The sequence below is a fragment of the Pseudorasbora parva genome, chromosome 11 (assembly GCF_024679245.1).
Source record: "Pseudorasbora parva isolate DD20220531a chromosome 11, ASM2467924v1, whole genome shotgun sequence".
Lineage (NCBI taxonomy): Eukaryota > Metazoa > Chordata > Actinopteri > Cypriniformes > Gobionidae > Pseudorasbora > Pseudorasbora parva.
In genome coordinates, this window is record NC_090182.1 from 17,820,783 (window position 1) to 17,848,328 (window position 27,546).

At 37.4% G+C, this 27,546-nt stretch overlaps 1 protein-coding gene across 3 annotated transcripts in view; it reads right to left on the bottom strand.

The window, feature by feature from the left end:
- lingo2 (leucine rich repeat and Ig domain containing 2) overlaps window positions 1-27,546 on the bottom strand; it is a 348,108-nt gene that overhangs the window by 177,041 nt on the left and 143,521 nt on the right. For all 3 annotated transcript variants that reach the window (XM_067457309.1, XM_067457310.1, XM_067457311.1), the window contains exon 3: window positions 17,313-17,401. The gene's annotated coding sequence lies outside the window, so the exon portion shown is untranslated. The remainder of the gene's footprint in view (window positions 1-17,312; window positions 17,402-27,546) is intronic.

Genomic DNA, 27,546 nt, shown 5'->3' on the forward strand with positions numbered 1-27,546 from the left:
TTTATTTGCGTTAATTGCGTAAAATGTGTTAAGGATTTAAATTAAATGAATCTCGTGCTTTAACACTTTGACATTGATATATAAATATATCACAAACTGTTCTCACAAAGTTGGAAGCATAGCATTGTCCAAAATGTCTTAGTATGCTGAAGCATTAAGATTTATCTTCGCTGGAGGAAAAGGACCAAGCCTAACCACAAATGGTTCCAAACCGTTTCCCTCCTCCACCAAAGTTACAGTTGGCACAATCCAGTCAGGCAGGTAACGTTTTCCTGGCATCCGCCAAACTCAGAATCGTCTATCAGACTGCCAAACAGAAAAGTAATTTTCTTGCACCATGTGTCCCCATCACTCGGTGACCCCACTCTGTGAAGTTACATGACTGCTGCTCTTCCTAAACACTTCCTTTTACCAATAATATCACTTATAGTTGTACTTATAGTACAATGCCTTAATTTACTGAGCTCTTCTGAATGACCCTTTTGCACAAATGTTTGTAAATGCAGACTCCATGGATTTTACACATACAGCTGTGGCAATGGGTCTGTTTTAACCATACTAATACTTATTTCCGTAGTTTTTTTTATTTTAAAAATTGACTGTTGTTGCTGCCCTGAAGCGGCTTGGCATTGAAGAATTTATCCTTCTTTCTTTCCTGTCCCTGCCAAAGCCACCCGATAACAAGCTGTCAAACAGCAAATACATACATCCCTTTGATTGGCATTTTATAGATAAAAAATTTCTTGCAAAAGTGCAAGCTGTGGCAGCACTAAAATATGAGAAATGGCGAATGTCTTTCTTTGACCTCTACCGTTTCTCAGTGTGATGGATGGACATCACTTACCTTCTCTCCATCCCCAGGGCAGGACTGAGCACTGTATTATAAGATCGGTAATAGCGACTGCACTTAAATTATACAGTTTCTGCACAAACAATTTATGAGAAGAAATAAGAAAAGAGAATGTGACAGAAGAAAGACACGGAGGCCCCCGAGGGCCCTGCAGTGGTGTTTACATGGAAATCCTTGACATTTATACCTCTGTGCATCTGGCCGGAGCTGCCTGAGAAATGTAAAATAGACAATGAAGTCCACGATGAAGTCTTTCTTTCTCTTGATTTTAGCTCACAGTGAGAAACTGGGTTTAGCTTACTTAATGCAGAAAGCGTTTAACATTTAAAAATAAATTACATTATCTGTTTAAAACCGTGGTTTATTGTGGGTTGTTTTCATCAAGATCCAGATTTGTCAAGCAGTAGAAAGCTGACCTTTCACAAACCAGCGGGGTGCTAAAAAGGAGGTGGAGGGATTGATAAAGAAAGCAAGGGAGAGAGAAAAATATATTTTTGTCAGCACAACATAGGCCATCTAACCACAATATGGCACAGTGAGAAGTCTAACGGACCACAAAGAGGCAAATATCAGAGATCGAATGGGTGGTCTGTACAGCAGGAAGGGGAAGAAAAGAAAAGAAAAAAATCACAAGAAATGTCATTTAACAGCCGCATCGCAGAGTGTGCCACTGGGCTTGAGACGCTCCCCTCAGTATTCCACTGCAAGCAGGAAATAGCCAGCTAATCCAGCCAAACATTTATACAGGCATCAGAACATACACTGCCATCCAAACAAGCACATGGACTAACACACATGCAAACAATCTGCAAGTAAAAGTTTGGTGCTTCAACCAAAAATGGTAAAACGAACTTCAAACACAAACAAGCTATAAAAAGGAATTTGTCTGTGCATGATTTGATTGGGATGGTCTGAATCCATCCATCCATCTAAGCTGTGAATGCTCTGCATACCAAAGCCATTCATAGACTCGCTAATTAACATTAAAGTCCCTGTAAAGTCAATATTACATGTGTTCTGAGTTTGTCACACCACAGGCATATGTATTATTAACCACCCAGTCAAATTTGATTCATAACAAAATCCGCCAAGTAAATAAAATGGCTTATCAAAATCTGAAGAAATGCGTTCTCCGCTCTCTAACGATGGGGGCGGGTCCGCTGCCGGCACCGAGATCACGCCCGCTCGCGGGAAAGCTGCCAACACTCACTACAGCTCACGACGGCAACAGATGTCAGCGGGACGGGAGGATGAGGGCTGGGGCGGGAAACACTCGGTTCGGCCCCGTTCTACAGCAGATTATCTGTGAATCCCAGTTGTCTCCGATGAACGTTTGTAAAACTATCCCGTGTAAAGTCGCTGCAGATAGAGGTGTTGGGGGTGATCCTCACCTCTCCATCAAGGTAGCTGTTCACAAAATGAATCCACCTCTTCTAGATGCCATCGTTTTTGTTGTGTAAGTTGTAAACTGTGGTAACTAACGGTACTGGGTCTACTGGCATCAACTCGCGATCGAGCAGGCGAACTGATGCGAATGTTCTCTAGTTATGCCATATGCTCAGTGGCTCCAGTGCATCAGAGCCACCGTTTTAGCCGCACCCAAAAAAGGGGTTTCGTGATGTTTCTTATTTTTCATCTCAGCCGATTAAAGGTGAAGCATGTAGATTCTGCAACATTAGTGCCAGCGGATTTACACAACTACAGCATATTTTGCCCCTTTCACACTTGTTGAGCTTAACTTAAACACAACTCAACAGCTTTTACAGATCCTTGTAAAGACATCAACAGGTAAATGTAGGCTACTTTCAATAAAATGTCAAACATATTAGGAAAACTTTATCTGTGCTGCTGTGTGTCATTAGAGTAAGCAGCTAACAATCTGTATACTGTAGAGAGAATGCAAAATGGGCACCCAGCACACCCAGTAAAAAAAAAAAAAAAGTTGTAATCAAAATTTTCAAATTTTCAACATTCATGTTAAAAAAAGTGTACTAAATATACCCCTACCCCTAAAGCTAACACTACCTTATGGTTGTTTTCCCATAGTACATTATTTTATAGCACTAAATGCACTTTTTAAGGGTGAAAAGGGTACAAAGATGTCTTTTTAACCCCCCCCCCCCCAAAAAAAAAGAAAAGAATTCTGTCATCATCACCCTCATGCTGTTCCAAATCTGTATGACTTAGTTTCTTCTGCAGAACACAAAATAATGATATTTTGAAGAATGTCAGTATAACAAACAATTTTAGTTCCTAATGACCCCATTTTAAGGACGAAAAGCACTGAGAAAATATCTCAAATGATCTTCTTTTATTTTCTAAAGAAGAAAAAGGTTTGGTAGTGATATGAGCAGGTATTTTTCTCAGTGTCTTGTCGCCATGACGAATAGACTGTCTCCAGTTACCTCACTATTTGGTAATTTTGTTTAAGATTGTTATATCAGCAGGCTATTGTTCCCTAGAACCTAACTTTCAAACACAATGCACTTTCCTCTCGCTGTATAATCTCAGACGTTCAGCCTTCAACCTCTAGGGAGTGAATCACCATTCACTCTCTGTAATGGACACTACTTCACATGGCTTTTCTTTTTCCCTACTGCTCTCCATTTATCTCTCTCTCTCTCTTGTTTTCGTTCAATAGTGTGTGAGAGGTAAATTCTAAGATTCAATATTTTTGGAGTAATGCTTTTTACGTCAGTAAACAAGGCATATTTGATAAGACCCACAAGTTATTCCTACATGCATATGCACAAAGTGGTAAAACAAAATCCACTTTTGGCCAAACCGTTCTCATTGCTTAATCGTTCCATTCTGTGCAGATCCGGCCCAGCCGGTCTGGATATGGTTTAATTTTCCACTATGGCAATGATAGCAGAGCTCTTTGGAGTGTAATAAAATATCTAGATGATAAGATATTTCTTTTAATTGTATTATTAACTTGTGTTAATTACATCCAAATAGCACACTTGGCTAGCTACAGAGAAACTGTTAGCCAGGCAACAGACAAACGACCAATCCTGATTGGCGAGATCGCTGGACGCATTCTACCCGCACGGTTTAACAGTGTTAGCCAATCGTGCTGAGAATTCCAGGCCAAGAATTGTTTGTAATCGCGCCGTGCTAAACCAAGCACAGGACAAAATATAACTGAAACCATTCCTTGCCTTTTATTAGAGCTGTTCTCATTCGGCCTAAGGGTGGAGAAGTTACTAAGGCCTGTGTTATGGTACTGCGGGTTTTACAGTATGTGAGTGAAGGAAAAATATGTTTTGGTATGAGCATACAATAAATCACCTTCATCAACAACAACAAAAAAAATATTTCACCAGACCGTTTCTTTGCAAAGGGACTTCCTTCCCACAGTAAATTCGAAGGAGGCTCTGCAGCTGAGTGACATATAAGCCGACATTAACCCTGCTGGCTGTTATTTGGATGTATCGCTCTGATTTTTTTTCTTCTTTTTTTCAGATCCATATATGCATTCATCAAGCCAGAATACTTTAAGGGAGTACCCAAGTGTTCCCTGGCTACCCATTAATAAAAAATGCATGAATATGAAAGGAATAAATCCAGACAGCTGTTTAGTAGACAAAACGCCCTGTTCCCGAAAGCAATCTCGGCTCAAAGCACCTGCCCTCAATCTTACTTAACAGGCAGTAGCTCTTGCTAAGCTATGGCACCTGTGCTCTTATCAGAGAGAGCTGACTGCTAAATGGATGTTTCTGCATTCATTCCTCAGTTCAGTGAAGGCCAAACTATGGAAATATTGTCAGCTAAATCATATTTTTTTAAAAACTATTTTGGATTAATGAGGTGGATACTTCTGAATCAAGACGTTTTTAAACAGCATTGAGTAAAAAGCCTTTTTCACGAGTGCACCACTTTCACTTTATGTCACAACAATATGAGTGTACATTTCATATTAGTATACTGCATGTTAATCTAATTAAATCATCATTAATTCATTTTATTCTAATAATAAAGTAATTTTATTCAGCAATTACACTGACCAGAAGTCATGGTTAAGACATTTACAGTGTTAAAAAAAGATGCATATTTCAAATAAATATTTCTTCATCATAATCCTGAGAAAATTATGTTGAATGGTTTCCACACAAATATTTCAGATATAATATATTCACGGTATTGCTGTCTTACTGTACTTTTGATTAAATAAATGATTTTGGTGAGCATGAGACACTTTCAAAAACATGAACATAATTTACTGATACATTGATATTTGACCACAAGTGTACGGAAGAGGATTAGGGCCAAGCAAAAAAAAAAAAAAAAAAAAAAAAAAAAAAAAAAAAAAAAAAAAAAAATCTCGAGATTAAAGTCATTATAATGCGAGATTAAACTCGTTAAATTTAGAGAAAAAAAGTCGAAATAAAATCTTCAGAATAACGCATTCGATCAGTGTTCATTGCATAGCATACTGATAGAGGACATGGCAGAGTTGGATCACTTAGTCAAGCTATATTTCAGACTTTCTTTTAGTAACAAAAGAAATACTATCAACTTTAGCTAATTATAACAAAATTATATTAATGTCCTCTATCAGTATGTTATGCAATGAACACTGATCGAATGCGTTATTCTCAAGATTTTATTTCGACTTTTTTTCTCGAAATATAACGAGCTTTTTCTCGAAACACAACGACTTTATTCTCAATATTTAATGAGTTTATTCTCAAGATTTTATTTCGACTTTTTTTCTCAAAATATAACGAGATTTTTCTCAAAACACAATGCTTTTATTCTCGATATTTAATGAGTTTATTCTCGAGATTGTATCTCAACTTTTTTTCTCTAAATTTAACGAGTTTAATCTCGCATTATAATGACTTTAATCTCAAGATGCTTTTTTTTTTTTTTTTTTTTTTTTGCTTGGCCCTAATCCTCTTCCATACAAGTGTCTAACTCCTGCAAATAAAATTATCCTGTGTCCTTTTGCAACCTAAACTCAAATTCAGAAATATAACTAATTCAAACAGCTTTTTAAAATAAGTTCTAAATGGTGCATAATTTAGAATTTTAGAACTCCTCCCTGAGGTCATCTATCAGTGACACCTCTTCTATCATCAGAAATCAGAAATGGTTTTAAATGTCAATCTCTACAGTGATCTTATCTTTTCCCGTCTATATTTTCTTGCCCAGAAGGAGAGAGAGAGAGAGAGAGAGAGAGAGAGAGAGAGAGAGAGAGAGAGAGAGAGAGAGAGAGTGCGTGTGTGTGTGTGTGTGTTTGAAACATACAGCAAAAACAACAACAACAACATCCTCCACCCCTGTGCTAAATCTTAGCTCATAGATAAGAGCAAAAGATTGAGTTATCAAGCAGGAGGATTTTAGATATAAGTCCTTACCATCTGTAAAAACAAACGAAAAAAAAAAAAAAAAAAAAAACGGGGTGAAGAGAGGAAAAGAGGGTGAATAGTGTGTCGTTATTGAAGCAGAGTCCATTTTCTCTCAAGGTTTTTCACTAGCAGACACCAATTCAGTTGATGAACTTGGGGAAAGTACTTCAGCTTTTAACCAATTAGTGCGATTCACGTCTAATAAATATAACAGAGAGTTGATTAATGCAATTTACAAATATGTACAGCTCTGGAAAAAATTAAGAGACCGTTTAACATTGAGAAATCATTGTTAAGTGGTTTCTTATTTTTTTCTATATATATATATATATATATATATATATATATATATATATATATATATATATATATATATATATATATATATATATATATATATATATATATATATATATATATATATAATTTTTTTTTTCTTACAAATAATTGACATGATATTTTATCCAGCATTCTTTTATGTTATATATTTAGTGACTAATTGTCAAACTATGCTCTAACCAGCTAACAAATGTGATGCTAGAAATAGAAACTTTCATTAAGTCACATTTTCAAACTTGTGCTCATGCAAATAACACCGTGAATAAAGTGATCAGCATCATCACCCTTTTTTTTTTTACAGGAATATTGTGTTGTCAGGTGTATATATTTCCACTTCTAAATATCAAATGTGTGCCTTTTCAATCAAAATCTAACAATCTGTAACCCATTTGTGTTAAATGCTGTGTTTGATGGAAACGAGCTTTGCAGAATACATAATAAACTCGCATAATACTCGCATACAGTGTTGGGTAAGTTACTAAAAAGACATTCATTATAGTTACTAATTACATCTTCATAGTGTAATCAGATTCCTGTACAAATGACTTTCTCCAAAATGTATTTAATGAAATTTTGTTGCGTTAATTGCTTATAGTTAGTATATTGTCTAAAGTGTACTATTAAAATAAAGTGTAACTGCAAAATGATTTTGTTTTGTTGTGAATGTAATTTTTTTTAACTGTTAAATGTAGATATGTGACTTTGTGAATGCATGAGAGAGAGAGGGAGAGAATGAGACAGAGAGAGAAAGGAAGTGTTCTCACGGGTCCAGTCTTTCCTAGTATGTGATAATGGGGCCTGTAATGCACTGTGTTCTTACTAATGGAAACACAGAGAGCTTGGCGGCACTGAAAAATGAGACACACTAAAAGCATATAGGGCAAAAAATAGAAATATACAATTACCTGTTCAATTCACACTTGTCAAAGATAAAAAATGGCATGACAATGCATGGCAATGTATTTCCACAGTGAATATAAAAGGAGGAGCGTGCATCCACAGTGAAAATAAACATATATCAATAATTCTATTTGATAGTATGTCTGTAAATAAACATGGCTTAATACAAGTATATGCCATATTATTATATGGTAACTTTTAATGTTAAGGCAAATCTAAAAGCAGAATGGAGAAAAAAATAAATTAAAAAATCATAAACCCCTTTAGCAAGTGACCCCATGAAAAGAAAGCTCCACTGATGAATCTATCAAATTACAACATTCACACTCCTGGCTACCCCGGTCCAATGAACTGTGCAAATTTAAACAATGAAAATCTAAACATTGAGCTGATGTTTTCAGACGTTCATGAGCAAAACAGCCCTGTGGCGCAACCACTCAGTCAAAACCAGCAACACAAAACAGCATTATTGTTTTAATTCTTGGAAATATTTTCATCCTAATTGCTGGGCCAAAGTATATAATTTAATACTATTTTTGTCTCTCTTTATTAGCGGACATAATTTTCCCTTAAGCAAATGGAAGTATTAAATATGCATGTCAATGATCAACTTAGCCAATTGTGATTTAATGTTGAGATGTAAAGTCCAGCCCGGTAAATGATGTGACACGACCCTATCAGTCAGCACGGCCAACAGCATCATGAACTTCAGCTCTCTGTGACTCGATGCTTTATGACACATGCACTCTATGACACACTGCAACATTCTTATCTCTTCATACAAGCAAATGAACTGCCTTTAGAGATCATTGACCGCCTGGGCCCTTCCCTAACCCAATCAGCTATCAGACCGTTTTTCTTTTATTTGTTTGTTTATTCTTTTTTCTTTTCCCATAGCTGCAGCCATTATGCAGTTTTCATCAGCAGAATGGGGCACTTGGTAGCACAGTGTGCTAGACTATATAAATGAAAAGTGAAATAGTAATTTACTCTGGATGAGGGGTCTCTAGTACTGAGTGGGGAGTCATGTGGACATTAACCAGCTCAGTGGGCACAACGTTTCTGCCTTGCAAATGACCCATTCTAATAAATGCATTATCATAAATAGTAAGTGACTCGTGCAACCATGGAAATGGCTAACCTCAGTTTAGGTTGCCAAATAATTGCCCTGTTGGGTGATTGTTTCATAGTGGGGCGGTGCATTTATAGTCAAGTGAGAACTCTTATCCCTAGATTTTGTCATGCAGGTCTGTTACATAACTGCTGCAGGAGAAAACGTACATATTTTATTTTATTAAAAGTGCTTCTTTATTTGGTGCAAACAACATGCAATAAAATAAATGACTGAACAAGTACTGATAGATGTCTCTGCATATTAGAAATGTATTTCAATATCATAAAAATTACACACTTCACCTTCAAATTGACACCTGATATCGATATGCGTTGCATCGCGCCCATTATAATTACTGACGCTGTCTACACTGGATACAATAAACAGATACGGTTTCAGTTTCAGGCATATCGGACACCTGTCGACAACAGGACATATGGAAGAGTGAAAGAGTGGGTCCGGTTTAAACAGCTTGTTTGCATCAGAAACAAGCAGGTGGTTTATTTTGGTGACCTCTACCAAAAAAAAAAATCCCATCGGAGGCACAGCGTAATGAGAGTTCACAAAGAAACTTTTGTTGAGAGATGAAGCATCAAACTGTGCGTCCATGAGAGAGAGAGAGAGAGAGTGAGAGAGTGAGAGAGAGAGTGAGTCAGGTTTTTCCAAAAACTACGCAGTCACTTCATGAACGATTCGTTCATTTTGAACAAATCTTTAATATGACTCGAGAACGATGGGTTTTCTCAGAGAGCGATTCGTTCATTTTGTGTTGACCGCGCATGCGCAGCATCCATCTGTAAAGGGAACAGATCTTTCGAGTCTGGGTTTGAGTCATTCATTCATCAAGTCCCAGTCCCATAGAAAAGGCTATGCAGTCTGTACCGGAAACAGAAATGATTCGTTCTCTTTAGTCTTTCGGTCTGAGTCTCGTTCTTTTGTCACGTGACGTGTTGGATGCAGAAATAGTTCATTCACCTTCTTTACAAACAAGTGCATAGTTTTGTTTTTCTTCATTTTTTTAGCTAGTAGGCCTATAGCTAATAATTGATTTTTCTATGAATCCTGGACACATTAGGTTGGTCAAAATGTATAGGCATAATAACATATTGCCCATATTTTCTGATGATTTATGATAATGAATATATTACAACATGCAGTCAATAATACGACTGTAAGGCTGTATATGTTGTGACTTGTGAGACACTGAACCAGCGGGGTCATGCGACACAAGAACGAGACTCAGAGTCAGACCCGAAGAACGACTTAAACGAGAAGACTCGAGAGATGAACTCATCTCTTCTGTTTCCGGTGACTGCCTAGCCTTGCCTTTATTGGGCTGGGACTTGATGAACGAATGACTCGAAGACTCGAGATAACTGTTTCTGTTTCCGGACGCATGTATTACATAGGAGGCTGTCACGGCCCAGATCAGACATGATGACAAAACTAACGGCTCGAACCAAGTCACGAGAGGTGTAGCCTAGCTACTAATCTTTCTAGGGAACAGACATGATTAAATGTGAAGTGACTAAAGAAAGAACGATTTGGATCAGCAGTTGAGGCAAGCGCAAGGTGAGGCAAGCGCAATTAAGTAATCATTTATTTCTCAAAGTTTGGCCATGACTGCATTAGCATTATTTTTTTATTCCAAAAGTACTAAATGTGTTGAAAAATGTAACATTTTAATTAGATTAAATGAACGAAATGACTTGGAAAAAAAGATTTGTTCATTTTGCTGAACGAGATTCAAAGATCCGAGTCAGTAAAATGATCTGAACTTCCCACCACTGAGTTACACATGATGCAGTGAATGTGTCAACTGCAAACTTAATATAACTTGAAAGCAACGGGCACCACGCAACCAGGTCAACTTTGAGTTGGATAACAACTGCCAGTAGCACTAAAAAAAACAAGTTAAGTGTTCATACTGTTTATTAGGTGTAGAGTTCAGGCTATGTTTTTTTGCCCCCCTCTGTAAGGTGCATACGGGTCAACAAACCAAAGCACAGATGAGTCTAAGAGCCTCATTCCTCCGAACAACAGGAGCTGTCCATGGGGCTGAAAGCTGAAAATACTCAGCTGTTTACCAACTGTGGAGGTCCAAGCGCCATTAAAAAACATCTTTCTTTCCTGAGAAAGTCTTGTGATTGTTTGTAACACCAACACCATGCTTCAGATTTAGGGGAATCCTTATGATATTGTTTTTATTTTAGTTAAAAAAATGACAAATCTGATTATATTCACACAGATAATTAAATATTTACTATCATTCATGTCACTAAAGCTTGTTTTTAGATAGACATGACAACTAGCCTAAAAAGTAAAACATCCCATAGGCCTACATAAAGACCACTAAGCACATGGTATTGTTTACCGCCTGCTTGGCACCGTTCAGAAAAAAATGAGTATAAGAAACCTCTGCTCGGAGTCAGGAAGACAAAGCTTCTTAATTACTTTTTCGAGGGGTAATTTTCTCTTTCTCTACCTTATTAATATATTGATCCACTCCATGTCAGCGCTTTTGTATTCCTTAAAGGAATGATGAATAAGCTGGTGTGTTCCAAAACTATGACAAAATTTGCATTTAGGAGATATAAGCATTCAAATTTTACAGTCTCTCACTTCTGTTAAAACGAATCTCAGATTTTGGTGACATCATCGCAGACTTCACTGTCTCGTCAAATCTTCTGTCCAATCAATCAAAATGCTCTCTAAAATCTAAAGCCCGCCCCCTACGCTGCAGCTGAAATCAGTCAGTTATTCACACATTTACTAATTTCTACATGGTGAAAGGCACTTAGTGCACTATATATGTGATAGGAAACGATTCAGTGTAAATATACTTTCATTTGAGGCGAATAAAGTCTGTTTTCACTTTAGTTTCACACTCGCAGCAGCGCACACACCCCAACGGCTCTGGTCTAAATTTAGACTACAGACAAGAGAGCGCAGCGCGGATCATATGCGCGAGTCGGCGCAGACAACAAACATATCGACACATTTGAATTCTGCGCATAATGCTGCATTTCAAAGCGATAAGGAGGAGATTATGATGGTAAACAGTGAGGAAACTGGCTTTACCAAACAGAGAGAGAAGGTCCACTCTTGCGCTCTAGTCAAACTGTATATTAATGAAACGCTATTGGTTGTTTCAAAAACGGGGCGGAGCTGCTAACAGCTGGAGCTGTTTCAGGGGAAATTACGTCAACACATTGAATAATGCGGCGCCTTTCAAAGCACTTCAGTGGACCTTTTAGTACATACATTGGGAAAATTTACTCATTTTCATTTTTAGTAGCTCTACAGTGGTGCTAGAGATCACGATGAACTAAAATGAGTGACAGCTTTTTAGTGATTATAAAGGAACTGTTCTTTGTGTGCTTTTTTATGCTATATATATATATATATATATATATATATATATATATATATATATATATATATATATATATATATATATATATATATATATATATATATATATATATATATATATATTAGAATACCAAGTTGACCAAGTGGATCAGTGGACCAACGCCCACATACATGCCACAAAGTTTCAGGAATGACATCCTCATGTAAAACGTGATAACCATAACATGTTGTTTGTTCCTGAATAAAGCAGCCTTTTTGAGTGGACTAGTTGAATTGTCTACTGTCTGACTCACTTACTCACTCACTCATAAAGATCTCCTTAAAGTCCTTTAAGTAACAAAGTAACCTGCACTGAATCATAAAACAAAAACACTAAGACACCAATTGACAGCCTGACTTATCACAATTCAATTTTCACTTTTAATGTCTAGTAAACTGTGTGCCAGCTGAACGTAGCCCCGCCCACAACATTTGAAGTTCCGTCTGGACTTGATCTGTTGTGGAGCAACTATGCTCGAACGAGAGCTGTTCGGACCAATCAAACTGTCAGGGCTGGCTTTATATGCTGATGGACAGATAAAATAATGTAACCATCCACGTCACTAAAGAGCGCATGGATTGAATTCGTTCTATTTCTAAATGGAGAAATTGTTCGTATACGCATTCACTTTTACTATTTCTTTCAAAAATGATGATCGTGTTGATAAGCGTATCCTTAAATTCTTTTTACAACACCGGCAAAGAACGTTTACACTCATCTTCTACTTCTTCCAGCGTGCGTGCAGTTGAGTTCTGTTGACAACTATGCATCACTCGTCACTTTCTCCGTTGCTCTGATTGGTTGTAAGTCTATCCAATTGAATGCAGAGGCATTTTCTTTCCTGGTTCGGTTGAAACACCCCATAACCGTAGCCCAATGGAGCAGTATTAGACTCATATTCTGACTAGAATCACACACACACACACATTTTTTGGGGGGAAATGTGGGGACATTCCTTAGGCATAACTGTTTTTTTTACTGACCAAAACCGTATTTTCTATCCCCTTACACTGCCCCTATACCTAAACCTACCCATCACAGGAAACATTCTGCATTTTCAGCACACACACACACACACACACACACACACACACACACACACACACACACACACACACACACACACACACACACACACACACACACACACACACACACACACACACGCACACTTTGGTATCTTTGTGTGGGCTCTCCATAACGAAATGAACACATTGTTCATATGTTTTACATTCACTGTGCTATTGGTCAGCAGAACACATCCACCAAAACTCTCGTCATTGGTTGAGCAAGTGTTGCTATGCTGGATTGATCGGGAACACAATATATACACCGGATGTCCCAACATAGTTGTCCCAACAGCTTGAGGTCCCAACAGCATTAGATACGACAAACCATTGCAAATCCATTTGCACATTCCACAATCACTTAAGGAACTATATGGATTTCAATTAATCATAAAATAGCCCTGATATGTCATTAGACATTAAGAAATCATGTTAATTTCAAATACTTATATCTTATTATTTATTTTTGATATTTAATTATGTGCTGTTACACTCTTAAGCAAAAAGTGGATTTAGCTCCATCCAGTTTTATTTGACTATCTCAGAAGACCATAATACATGAAACCAACAACCCCAGAGAATCAATTCAAATAAATTTAAAGAAAACCAGTGGTGGGGTAACTTATCACAGCACACACTCACACTTCTATTCAACAGTCAGTCAGCACTAATCATTCCTTCATATAACATTCACACCAGGTAGCTAATAGCAAGGCCACACGTGTCAGTGCTGCTAAGCTGTCCTTTGTGACAGAACTTTTCATTGTGCTGTGAAGTTGACATGGTTTTCAAAGAGCTCCAGACGCTGAATAAGATTTCAGCTTCCTTTCTTTGCACTATTTTGCCCTACAGAAACATCTCTTTAGATCTGAAGGACAAAGTTCTTCAATCTAGCCATCAGCTGCAGGTTTCACAAAGCTGTGGCTGCCTGTCAGCCTAACAGACAGGGCCTTGATTTCAAAGGCACAAAGCTATAAGGCTGGAGTCTCTCAGCAAGACTCATCCCTGATCTTCCCCTTACTCTCAGAGCCACACAAAATGACTGTGAATCTGCTCTTTAGTAACACAGTCTTTACAGTGTTGTCATGTGTAACCTAGACAATTCCTTCTAAAACCATTGGAAAAAAAAAATCACGCACCTTGTGAAGCATAAAAATCAGCACAAATCTGAGCCATCACGGCGTGCATGGCGAATAATCACGTCCGAAAAGTGCTCTGCCATCCCGACACAAGCATTCTGATTGCGGGACCAGTGTTGAATGGAGTTGCAGGTGTGTGGTACGCTGTCTCGAGTGTAAAAGTAGCTTTTAGGTGCATGGGGAGGTGGAGGCGGTCAGACTGCAAGAGCTCACACAGGGCCATGTGCTGTTTACAGCCGGGCCTTCCCACTCTCATTCTGTAATCACTCTTACGGACATGACTTAATTAAACCATCAGATCAGCTAGCACAGAATACAGTCGAGTCCTCTGCAAATTAAAAAGAAATTAGGATGGCAGATGTGTCTTTAATGGCTTAATCATGCCTCTATATTGGATCTATTAAAACATACAGGGTGTAATATTTCTCAACTGTTCCTTAGCCACTGCGGCGCATGAGTGGTTTAAAAAGTCACATGATTGGTGCGAAAGTAAGTAAGTAAGTAAATAAATAAATAAACAGACAATGTGTCATGCAAATGCATCAGACCAGTTATTTTTGCCTCTGCATCTGTTAAATGTGTAAAAACTAAAAAAAAACAAACATTAGATGTATAATTGGCAGAGGTGATGTAACCTGCTAAATGTAAAAGTGGTAATTGTTTGTAACTCTGTTTTACATGTCAGCTCAGTATTATTGATGGTTTCATACGACTTCATATCCTCCATATGTTAAGACTGTCTTAAGAACTAATCTAACCAATTACACTGCAAAAATACAAACAAAAAAACTAATCTCAGTATTTTTGTATTATTTTCCAGTACAGATATTCTTAAATCAAAATACATTTACATGAGAAGCAGTCTAGTTTTTGAAAACTGAGTTTCTGCTTAAAAAATATATAAATAAACAAATGCCAATGGGTTCAGAAAAATAAACTTAATTCAAAGGGAAAACGAGGTTTTTCTGACCCCACTGGCAGATATCTTTTCTTGTTTTTTAAGCATAAATCCATCCCATTTTAATAGTTTTTGTTTTTCAGAAAACAAGACTTTGTTTGATCCTACACTGTCAGAAAAAAAAAAAAAAAAAAAAAAAGCTGTCACTGGGACAGCCCCCTTCAAATATATTGTATAATTTAGTTACTAATATGTACACTTTTGGAACAAAATTATACCTTTGAGGGACTAATATGCACCCAGTAGGTGGTACAAAGGTACCGCCCCAGTGACAGCTTTTGTGCCTTTTATTTCTGGGTGTGTATGTCATTTTGCTTCTCGAGTAAATTAATTTCAAAATGTTTACAGTAGATATTGTACTGGAAAACAAGACAACATACTGAGGAATCCAAAAAAATACTAGTCAGCAGTTTATGCATCTGGAGTCAGAGAGGATTTAACATCAAAATTACACACATCACCTTTAATTTGATTTCTATAGAGCATTTTAACATTCTGACATCAACACTCAAAAAGACACAAACACACACGCACACACTTCTGCTGAGACTTTCTTTCCAGTCATGGTCTCTCCAACTACGTTTCATCTTTCAGACATGTGTGTAATTGAAGCATGGCTGAATTAGGAAGCAAAATTTAGAGTGCCGGCACTCCTGTGACGAGCCTATGAGAGAGGAGCTTGAGAGCTCTCAGCGTCTACTACATTAGGAAACAAATGGAAGGATGGAACAGATGAGTGTACAGGCTCAGGAAGGGAGATGCTAAAAATATGAGAAAAGAGCGGCCAAATTACAAATGTTAGTATGCCTCGAGTTTTTATTTATTTATTTATTTATTTATTAACAAAACAAGCTAAAAAAGAGAGAGGAAAAAAAACATGAAAACAAAACCCTAGCAACTTGCTCACTACTGTCTCTTGCCTAGATGTTCACAATCATTTTGAACAGTATTTCTGCTGCATGTTCCTCGTTAAACCACGAAGCAGAAACGTGACGGGAACCGCAAGTGGCCAGAACGTACGCTGCGCCATGCTCCACTAGTGGATGCTGGCATTTGAAACTGGGCATTTAAACATGTGGAGATGACGTATTTGACACCTCAGAGTAATTCCATCTCACATGTGCCCTTTGGGGAGAAAATGTCATACTGACACAGCGGATCAGGAGGAAGGAGAACAGAGAAAAAAGATTTCATATGAAAAAGAAGGTTAGGCAAAGGCATTTCATCCCAGCCCCTTTGTATGCAAAATGTAAAAAAGAAGCATGTAATACAATGACAATAACTTTTAATCATTTAAAAATAATAAAGAAAACATTTAATAATTCTAAATATTTTTGTTTATGTACAGCTCTGGATTTTTTTTTTTTTTACCACTTAAGGAACTGTATGTAAGAAATATATTTCCATGAATCATAAAATGGCCCTGATATGTCACTACACATTAAAAAATCATGTTCATTTCAAATACTTATATCACTGACAACAGTAGTCCGGTCAGGATATTGTCATTTAAAAGTTGTTGTTGCTGCCCTCAACTGTAGTTGATGTTGTCATGTTGTGTTTTGGCCTGAAGCTCCGCCCTCCACCTATCTACCAATCACAAAGTCAGTAGTGTTTCTGCATCCAGGTTGCCAGATCTGCTCTAGTTAGCACAACAGCTCCAAACGTTCCTGCTGATCCTGCAGCCTATCTGGCAACCTCGAGTCAGGAGGGAGGGGGAGAGGGGATACACCGCTCTACAGTCATTTGAAAGTGATTGCAGTACCAGTTTTGGTCACAATCTTACAAACACTTCCTTTAACAATAAGAAATCAATGTAAAGAGTCTCTTAATTTTTTTCCCAGAGCTATATATACGTACTTATATACATGATTTGTATTTATATTTTGCATTGCTACAATATTTTTTCCTTTATAAAAAATAATGTTACCACATCCGCTAGATATTATATAAGTGATAAATCAGCAGATTGTGCAATAACAATATAGAACGCATGACAGAAAATCATTTAACTCTGCAAGGCATAAAAAAATAAATGTATAAGATCAATAACCCCAAAAGGGCAAGTTACAGTTCTGTCAACTGGCCCAAAATGATCTCACGTCAGCCACTTGCCACAAGTCCTGTGTTTCACCTATCAGCAGAACCTCAGTACAATTCAAATGCATCTTACCTGTCAAGCCTGCTGAATACAGATGCCAATGTATGAGATTTTTTTTTTCTCCTAGAAGACCGCTTCAGCTGCAGAATTCACAGCAGGATCTGCAAACGAGATAAATGACAGAATATATTTATCTTACTGTGCTTGAAAATAACAAGCAGATAAATGTGCTTCATATAAAAATCCATCTGATGCCCGGTTAGACTGACAATGAAGAACATATTGTGGTGTATGCTGACTTGAGAAGCTCCTGGACAATGAGACATTTGACCATATGGACTGCCTCAAACCCACACTGACTATCCTGCCTAATGGTTTTCCGGGGCAAACTATAGCTTTCTCCTGCTGTTTCATTAAACTGCTGCATCTTCCAGCTCAGCAACTGAACTCTACTGTTATGCCATCTGTAAAAGATTCTGCACCGGCCTTAGGCTGGGTTGGGTTAATAAGCGATCCTAAACCACAAAAGAGAGTTTTATTCTGCATTTATCTAGTCATAAAAGAATCCGTGGCACCTGGCCCAACAGAATATTTTGACTCCGGGCTCCGCGAATGCTTTCCAGAATAGTGTTTAATTTAATTGGCCTTGCAATGAGCTGTTTTAAAAGTTTAAAAGATGATGTAGCTGATTATCCGGATATTCAGTCATGTTTTATGGTGGGTCATATAGTGCAGATTTGTTTCCAGTGTATCGATGCGGAAGGCCCCGAGGTAGAGTCACAAAACCATGTCTGTTTACCACAAATTGGCCGTATAAAGGCAGCAGGTAGAAATTCTCCTGAGAAATACAGATAAGATGTAATGTTTTCCACGAGGTTATCTCCCGTGTCAAGAGCTAACTACCTAGCATTTCCTTCAACACCGTCAATCTTGCACGATTATGCTGGGTGGGCTATATGCACCGTTTGCTTTATGCATCAGGGGGCGAAGAACTGTTTGAAGCAAGAATATGAAATGAAGTCATTATGGAGAGAAACAACTCCACGGCAAATATCTATTTCAATCAGTGGCTAGATGCGGAGGTTATCGATCAAAAACCACCATCATGCGAGGCCTACCGCTTACTTCCAATTGAGTGCCATTTTCTAACAGAGGACTGAAAATAAATATGTGGCAACGCTTGCTTATGGATTAGAGTATTCCTAAAACCCTAGGATTATGAAGATTAAAGTATATTGCAATGAGAGAGCCATTCAATTGCATGCCAGAATTCTAACTCAATACGGAGGATTGACGGTTTCCTCCATTGCTGTGATTTACATATTCTGCTGTAAAGAGTGATCGACTTCCATTGCAATGAATGGTAATCGGTTGCATTATAATAAGACTGGAGATGTACGATGGAGATGAAGCCATATAAAGTCAGCTTCAGTTCAGCTTACATCCACCCAACTTACCAGAATGCACAAGGAATATAGAAAAACCTTTGGGGTGATGTGAAGAAAAAATGCCTGAAGGTTTGTTTAATGAGAAGGCAGAGATTCGTGGACAAATTATTTGTAGGTAATGTTTATATTGATCAAAAGTGACAGTATGGACATTTAAAGGGGCCATGAATTGATAAATCTACTTTCCCTTGAGCTTTTGATATATAAATGTTCATGGTAATACAATAATACCCTGTTTCTGAGGTTTCAGAGCTGAAAACTTCCTTGTTAGTCAAAGAAAAGCTTTTATTGACACCAGGCCCAACAAATGATCGATCTCAGAATGTGCCACACCTTGATGACAGTCTTTGGTGAAACACCACCTCAACAGAAGATGAACAACTCCTGATTCTGTAGGCCCGCCTACCGACTCATACCTGACATGACATAGGCCTACAGAGAGCTAAACCGGATTGAACTTCTAAGCTATAAACATACAGCATATGTTTAAATTGGATTGCAATATTATGAATGCATGGATTAACTTTATTTTTAATGAAGATCCAGCTCACATCGGGAAGACATTTTGCGTTTGTTCCTTCATTTCACTAAGGATTTGTTTGTTTACAAGAGATTGGATGTGTAGACAGGATGAGATTACACGAATGAATGAAGGGACACACTAATGTGAGTAAAAATGTTTTGTATATTTGATAGTATTGCATTGTTACAGATCGTTTGACATCTATTGATTATATGTATGCTTCTAACTGAACATAGCCTAACTTAGGACTCTTTCAAAGGCTGAAGAAACCCTTTTTTGTGGTTTATTTGTTCAGACTCAGACATGTATGGTCCAGGGCTTGCAAAGTCTAACATCCTGAGGCTGTGTAAATGGACTGCATTTATATGGTAAATGGACTGCATTTATATAGCGCTTTTATCCAAAGCGCTTGACATTTTTGCCTCACATTCACCCATTCATACACCGACGGCGATGTCAGCCATGTAAGGCGCCATCCAGCTCATCGGGAGCAGCTGGGGTTAGGTGTCTTGTGGACATTTCGACACTTGGTCAGGTGGAACCGGGGATTGAACCACCAACCTTCTGGTTTGTAGACAACCTACATGAACCACTGCCGCCCCATAATGCCGCTGTGTGTGTCTGTATGAGTGTGTACGGTTTGCGGTTATATCCACTGGCGGTGCGGGCCAAGTAATAAAAAAAATACATTCCAATCAATCGCAGGTGGGTGAGAGATAAATCATTGTGTTTGTTTAATAAAGAAATTTTGCAATCCCTGTGGATGTTTTCCACACACGCTTTCAAAACAATTCCTTATGTGTACTGATAGCGGAGCTGAAGCTCATCAAATATGCTAATCTTATCTACTCCTAGCTGTGGGCGTTTACTTCCAAGTCTTCAGTGCAGCACGCCCATAAGAACCGAGCGTTCAGGAGAGAGCCTCAAAACCAGGGTAGAAAATAGTTTATTACTTATTCATTTTGATGTTGTTGTAAAAACCATATGAACATCATAAGTTGACCTCAGAAAACAGCATAAAACAATGCCAGTCCATAACCCCTTTAAAATGTTACAGACATTTCAAGTTCAAATAAATACTGTACTTTAGAAATTTTATTTTGAGAAATATTCCTGAGAAAAAAAAAATGGTTTCCACCAAAATATTAAGCAGCACAAATGTGTTAAACATTGATAATAATAGGATAAGTTTCTTGAGCCTCAAATCAGCATATTTGAATGATTTCTGAAGCATGAAGACAGAATAGCAGATAATCACAGGAATATACTATAAAAAAATAAATTAAAAAAATTGTGGATGTTTTACAAAGATATATTAAAATATCTTTCTTTACTTCTACCCCCAAACCTAACCATTTCTCAACAATAAAAACATATTTTTAAATGTAAAAAGATGGTTTAGATGCTGTCATTGTTATGTATGTTTCAGGGTCCATAAAAAAATACAAAGATGTATGTGCATTGCAACACCACACATATCTAGAAACTCGTATGATATAATGTCGGGATACACAGGAGATAGAGAGATAGGGCTGCAGGAAGTGAGAGAGGGTCTCTTATTGTGGCTGTGGAGCTGATGGTCATATCTGGGAGCTGTGAGCAGGTCATCAGTGCAGGGCTCTCAGTGGCTTTAAGGCCTTTAGAGGGCTTTGGAGACAGACAGGGAATGCTTGATATTGATTCAGTACAGAAAAGACTCCCACCACTATAGAATAAGTCATAGAAGAGACCCATAAGCCTTCTACACTCAGGAGAATATAGCCTATTCAGCCCACTTTACTCAAAACCACCCATCCTAAATATACTTGTTTTTCTGTGGATCAACGATATGATGGTCACAGAGGTCATTGCTGTTGTTGTTTTTTGATAATTTTCTTTTTTTTTGTTGATATACGGACAGATAACAGAAAAGGTCTTTCCTGTGTTAAAGTTCCTGAGGTAGGCGTTAGAGATGAAATGTGCTTCTTGTAAATGACTTGTGAACATTCCTGGCTTTTTTTTTTTTTATTTCCCACCCACAAGCAAGAGTAATCCACCATGTGAGGATTTGCAGGGCTGGTAGAGAGAGTGCAAAAGAGAGAACAAGCCACATGGAAATCAAGGAGGATTAATTAGAGCACAGACCTAATGAGGATCCTCACAGGAGCGGACATTATCGAAGGAGCAAATGTGTTTAGCTACTTTACAAAAGAAGAGAAGAGAGGAAGAAAATGGAAAAGGGAGAAGAAAAGGAAGAGGAAGATGTGGAAGGAGAAGACGAAGAAAGAACGAAGGTAAATAGTAAAATTGCCTCGTTAGTTTGAAAGGCTGGTACAAAAAGTATTTGAACTGAAATGTATTTTCATTGAATTTACCCATTCCGTGTAATATTCGAACCAGGGTCTCCAGGGACATAACATAGCAGGGACATATAACGTACCAAAATACAGAAGTAAACTAATAAAAAAAAATAAAAAATTACAAAAAAGACAAACCTGCTGTTTGGGTGATTGGGTGGGTTTGTTTGCGTTCAGCATGGAGCGCTGGGCCAGTGCACCACCCAAAAGACTGCCTTCTTCTCCATTATTCCAACGTCATTATTAATTTGCATATTCATCCCAGCAACACACAGTGGCGTTACAGAATGAACCAGCTTTTTTGATCAAATCGTTGGGTGAATAAATCATAAGAATCACTTGTCATCACCTACATGTGTAACAATGTAACTTGCAGAAAGAGTGACTGACAAATCCCCACCACTAATGAACAGATTGAATAACCCAGTCAAAAGAGGAATGAATGAAAGCAAAAAATGTGCTTTTTCAGATGTTGATATTTTGTCTAATTATCATTCACAATTAGGAACGTGTGTGTGTGTGTGTGTGTGTGTGTGAGTGCGTGCGTGCTTGCGTGTTTTTGTGAAATATCACGACACGAATGTGTAATGACATGGGTATGACACAGGTATTACAAGGAGAGGGCGAAATATGAGGACATTACCCATGTCACCACTTTTCAAAAGGCTTATAAATCATACAGATTTTTTTCTTTTTTTTGAGAACGTAAAAATGCAGAATGTTTCCTGTGATGGGGTAGGGGCAGTGTAGGGGGATAGAATATACAGTTTGTACAGTATAAAAGCCATCACGCATATAGAATTTCCTCACATTTCACAAAAACAAACGTGTGTGTGTGTGTGTGTGTATGTGTGTGTATGGGGGGGGGGGGGGGTAGAGGGTCTAATTCCTTTCTCAGCTTCTCAGTCACTTTCATATTTTTCCATCTCACAGCTATACTTTTGCGCTTAGCACTAATAAAATTCTCTGTATTTTATCCCATCAAAGCTTAGCCACCTTTGTGTTTCCATTACCAAGCAATAAATGAGTAAGCAAACACCCACCCACTCGTCTGCCTAGAGAACTTACAAAAAATAAATGCTTTTACCCATTGTGTCAGATTTTTGGCACAATTACAATCGATTCACTCCTCTGTTTGATTAGTTTCACATTGAAGAGCACTGTTAGCAGTTATTATTTGCCAGAGCTTTGCAAGACTAAATCTGTACTCTGTTTTGTTAGTGTTGTTGGTGAAAGCCTACACCCGCAGTCAGCAGAGTGTTTCATGAGAGTTAATGGAATTGTCTACAGAACCCTTTTTTGTTTTTAAACTGCATTAGTAACTTGAGAGTAACACTGTGGTTAGCTTTAAGCAGAGCCTAACTCCATTTACAGAGCAATGCAAGATACATGTTTAGTTGAAGCAAGCAGAATATTACACCTGTGTTTTGTATTTATTTACAGTGTAGCAGCCCCTGTTTGATAAAAATAGTAATGATTTTGTTTTTGCTTTGCTAAAAAACATGGCATTTTACGATGTGGCACATTTAAAGACAAACTAATTAAACTAAAATCATTAAAAGGTCCCTAAATAAAAACTGAAGCATTTGTGTTAGAAAGCTTGCTGAGGTAAATTAAGTGATAAAAGCTCGTCTGAAACACAAAAATAAGTGAGTATGTGTAAAAAACAAAAAAACAAAGAGGGGGGTAGGGGGGGAAGCTAATGACCCATTTCCTGGTGTTTAAGCTTTGAATGAGATAATAGGTTTGCAGTAGATGCTTTATTAAATGTTAATTAACTCTGGTTGCAATGCATTTTTTTTCTTCTCTCTTCTCCAAAATTAATGTTTTTTTGTTCAAATTATACATAAACAAGAGATATAAGCAAAATGGCTTGTTTGCCTTTAGACATGTCCATTAGAGCATGAAAAAAAAAAGAAACAGCAGACCACACTTCATAGACAGTGAAAGTGAGATTTAATGGAATAATGAAGGGATATCTACTAGGCCTTTCATCCCAGACACAGAAACAGAGCAGTAAAGATTTTCATATAGCCATATTATACCATACAACAAATAGAAGGACAAAAAAGTATATTGCTAATGTATTTGTTAAATACATGTGAAATATGTTGCAAACAACATATGTTACATACAAATTTTAAAATGTGTATGTATGTATCTTTTTTAAAAATATTTTGAGACATATTTAAGAAAACATCTGAAAATCGATTTATGTAGGAAAAAAAAACACTAAAATTCTCATTCACTGCCTGTGCCCACGCATACATTTGTGTGACATCTGCGTACAGATGTTTTCACAAACAACTCATGATTCATCAATAAGTTTAGGATTAAAATGCGTTCTAAATTTATGGATGTAGGTACGACTACCACCACACGTGTGAGGAAAGCTATTTTTTTTTAATAGTTGATGCAGTTGTGATTTACGCTGCAGCCACATATCAACGTTGGTTCAGTCAGGCCACGTAGGCATAGTTCTACAGTCAGCTGTTAAATCCTTCCAATCACTAACATTCTCCTATTAGACCGGGGAAAATACGTATGCTATGCAGCACATCCGGCCCATGCGTTCCCCGTGAATGTTTTGATGGGGTTGGGGCCTTAAATTGGAGCAAATTAATAAACCTAGGACAGGGACAAATTATGATAGATATTATCGAATTTGCTGCAAATGCAGAAAAACTTAATATTGCTTTTTTTCTCACACAGAAATGCACTTGACAGTAAAGCACTGATTATTCTGAGCTAAGATGCAGTAAAGTAAATTTACTGCTTTTAAATGCTGCCATCATTTACTCCCTTTCATGTCCTTCCAAACTTGTATGACTTCTGTGAAACTCAAAATAAGATATTTTAAAGAATGTTGGCAACCAAGCCATTTTGGTAAGGCTACCAATTTGAATATTGTATGAACAAAAAACAAACAAAAAAAACACAACATTTTATGTTACTTTTAGGTTTGGAATGACATCATGGTGAAAAAAAAAAAAAAACTCACATTTTTGGGTTGAACAAAAAACAATCATACTTTTCAAGAGTTAACATAATTTATGTAAGACACTGATATCTATCATTCATGACGCTATCATTGAAATATAATTTAATTAAATTTCATTAGATCTATTAAAAAGTTCATAAAACTTTTAAAGAGGAAAAAAAGCTTTGTCCTTAATTCATGGGATCTAGATTTTAAAGCTGTTTTAGACTGTGCTTAAGGCTGTAGTTTAACTGTAGGCCAGTTTCATTTAAATGTAAGATCATTGTAGTCACGGTAAAAAAACAAAAAAACATACACTGTAAAAACCTTGCTCCTCATTATATGGCTATATGGTTTATAAATATATAAGCATATATAATAAACTATTATATTTGTAATATAAAAAAATGTAAACACCTGTAGAAAATACGAAAACAGCCTCTATAAAAAGGGATTTATATTCTGCAATATTAATTGAAGTAATAATAGCAACAATTTTAATAAATATGTTTCTTCGAAAACACCATAGTTATTTGCTGTAAGTAGCTGCAAGGTAAACTGTAGTGCTAAATTGAAACGTTTGTGTGTATTGCCGTTTTCCACTTTACCTCGCCATGAATACATGCTGTTTTCAGCTGATTCAACACAAACCTGTAATGTTCCCATATCACACGATTGTATAAAAACAAAATTCGAAGTGAAAGTGCCGTTCGTACGTTCATCAGAGGCTGCACTGTGCGGATATTCGCCTTTTGCAGTTCCATGCGCTCAAATAATAAAAAAATAAAAAAATAGAGAAAAGCAATAGAAAATAAATAGAAAAATATGGAGGGGAGGTATTTCTCACCTTGGCCTGTCAATTCAGAAGACAAACCAATGGGCCGCTGTCGCTGCAGGACATGTCAGTGGCACAAAAAAATAAAAATAAATATTGCCCCTAAAGTGTATTGGCCCACCGGGAAAATGCCCAGTATGCCAGATTACCAGTCCAGCCCTGCTTCAAGTCCTTGTTGTCATGGACCTTACTGCCGAGAGACACTCATCCTCAAGTATCTGAAGTATAGATGTCCCGGGGGTCTACATGTTACCACAGTGTCGTTTCACTGTTTAAAGACATAAAGACGCCTGTATATCACTCAAGCTGATGGTTCCATGGGGGGTTAATGCTAAATTATGGCGCAAGAACCACCATACCGTCAAAGATAACTTGTGTTTTAAAAATTCTTCAAATGGTGGACAAATATTTCATCCTAAATTCCATAGATATCATAGCCCCAGTGTTTTCTGTACTCATACATGTTTATTTTGCCTAATAATTCCCAGGTTCTCTTGCCCAAGATAAGTATGGTAGCTCTTTCCCCCACATTAGAGTAACATGTTTATTATTATAATGTTAAAGGCTAATGTTCATGCTTTGCTGGCGCTTTGTCTCAGCGGTGTTGGACTTTACTAACACCTATCAGCACGGATGCATGAAGTTTGCTCATTAACCGCTGCCGTTTCACACTGGAGCTGATTGTTTACGCTTTGTTCCTTTTTGTTGACTTTTTTTCCCTCTCAAACTACACTCAACAATAAAAATGACCATTCTTGGCTTAGATCCCAATGAATCTGCATGTTGTTGGTGGTTCACACACACGGATGTGCTGTTGGCAGCTTCACTGGGCTGAAATCTCTCTCCCTAACTGCAACGTTGTGACGGTTCCAGCAGGCATTGCTTATGTGTGTCCCGCCATCACTATATTCATTGTGTTTGCAATGGTGGATCACACACACACACACACACACACACACACACACACACACACACACACACACACACACACACACACACACACACACACACACACACACACACAGAGATCCCCACCAGCACGTTGGTGTCAACTCACGCTCTATTATTATACTGTGTCTTTAACAGTTTTTTCAAGCACATAGTTTATCATTCACACATTTGCATACACGTACAAAGCAAACACATGCAAAGATGTACACATACACATACACACACACATTACCAGTTCAACAAAACAAACCTTAATGTTATGTTGACCTGTTCTCATTGTTCTCACTATATTTATGCTCCCCTTTAGTTTAATCTTATATTAAATGACAATATTGTTAATATAAAGATTAGTTGGTGCATTTGCAAGTCATGCGTATGTCGATTTGTATGTCGATGCCTCTACTTGATTAAAGATTTTATAATAATTCATAATGTCAGACTGATTACCGAGTGGTTGACCTACCTGTATACTTTCTCTCCTCTTAAACAGGTAGGAAGATGCAAAGCAGATTAGAGGGTCCTACTGTAATAAATAGTCTAAAGCGCACGCCGCAGGTGCCCTTAGGGCGTGTCCGAATCCACCTTTGCTAGTTTAATGGTGGGGAAAATGGTCAGCGCTCCCGGCGCATAGTCTAAAAGGGTTGTCCCTATTCTCTTAAAGGGTTAGTGAAATGTATGTCATTAATGATCCTAATGACCCTAATGTCATTCCACACCCGTAAGATCTTCGACTTCATGTTCAGAACACAGTTTAAGATATTTTATATTTAGTCCGAGAGTGTATGCACTATACTGTCCATGTCTAGAAAGGGAATAAAAACATAATCAAAGTAGTCCATATGTGACATCAGTTAGTTAATAAGAATCTCTTGAAGCATCAAAAATAAATTTTGGTCCAAAAATAACAAAAACTACAGCTTTATTCAGCATTGTCTTCTCTTCGGATCGCGTGTCAAACTGCTGAAATCACGTGAAATGAATGATCCGAATCATGAATCTATACGCTGATTCATAACAATGAATAAAAAATAATAATAATTGCACCATTGGCTTTAGATTAGGTTTTAGTTGGTTAATGGTGGTCTATTTGAGTTTCCTCAAAATAGCAATGCAGCAGCAATACGCCTGAACTCACCTCGTTTTCAGACCAGCCCGCCCATGGAAGCACAAATGCATTTGCTATTTAAACTATGCTATTTGCCATTTGAAATAACTGTGTCAGGCTGAAACTCA